This window comes from Halyomorpha halys, unplaced genomic scaffold (genome assembly GCF_000696795.3).
Source record: "Halyomorpha halys isolate HHAL.00 unplaced genomic scaffold, Hhal_1.1 Scaffold1371.1, whole genome shotgun sequence".
NCBI lineage: Eukaryota > Metazoa > Arthropoda > Insecta > Hemiptera > Pentatomidae > Halyomorpha > Halyomorpha halys.
The window spans coordinates 62,037-63,206 of NW_027116272.1; positions in this window are offsets into that span (position 1 = coordinate 62,037).

The window sequence follows — 1,170 nt, forward strand, 5'->3', positions numbered from 1 at the left end:
ATAAACCCAAATTTTAGAGTGACAATAACAGAACGGATAAATATAGAATTTATAACAGGATGAAGAATGAAGCTCAGGCTGCTGTGGTTGGGTTTCCCAAGTTGTAGGTAACTGCTCCTTTAACTGTAGGAAGTGGAACTTCATAAACCCTTTTTTGATGTAATCCTCTAATGTCTTTATTTTTAATTCCCGATGCAATTGGCTGTTTCTTACAAACCAAGGAAGCATCTACTGCAATTCTTATCACTTTACTATAAAAAGATTGTAATAATTTTGAGCTCTGCTATACCCTCACACGTGGGGGATAGAGTGGGCTCAGGGATCCTCAGGTCGATTGTGTAAATATTGTATATAAGAGTGTAAATGTGACTAGAGATTATATTATTTTATCGTTATGTTCTTCTATTTATTTATTTTTTTCATACACATAGTTTGATTATGTTCATTTTGTTTATTCTTCTGTTGGTATATATTTTAAGAGAGATTTTTTTTTTCATTCATTTATTTCTTTTATTCTTATTTTATTTTATTTTAGTATGAATGTGATAATTCATCACCATTACCTATTGCCCACAACTGTGAGGCAGATTGTCATATCTATCAATAAATAAAAAGTATTAAAAAAATACTGAAAGTTCGTTTTCGTTTTTGTAAGTTTCTACACATTTCAACTCATTTAATAAGATCAAATATATTTTGTTCTTATTCTACACCAAAATAAAAACAAACTAATCTTTTAGTATTTTAGTATATACCAAGTCGATGGTAATGGATATCAGACCAGGAATATAAATACTCTCAATGACAAGAAAATGGAGACTGTGAAGAAGAAGGAAACTTCTTCTCCAAGAGAAGGAGAAGAAGAGGCCATACCAGAGAATGGTAACCGGGAAGATACGTCTAGAGACAACCGCTTGCACGTCAAAAGCTCGGCGAAAATGGAAGTACTGGAGGGAAACCATAAATTACATAAGGTACCAAATTATTTAGGAAACGAGAACCTCTGGTACGCTGAAGGGTAGAGTACATGAAATATGGCAGATATTCCACTCTGACGATCTGGTTATACATATATAAGTCATAATACGACGTATTGTCTGCCTTAATACCCACTACCCATGTAAATAAACAACCAAAGTGTATATAAGAAGCATTAAGAAACAGAATAAA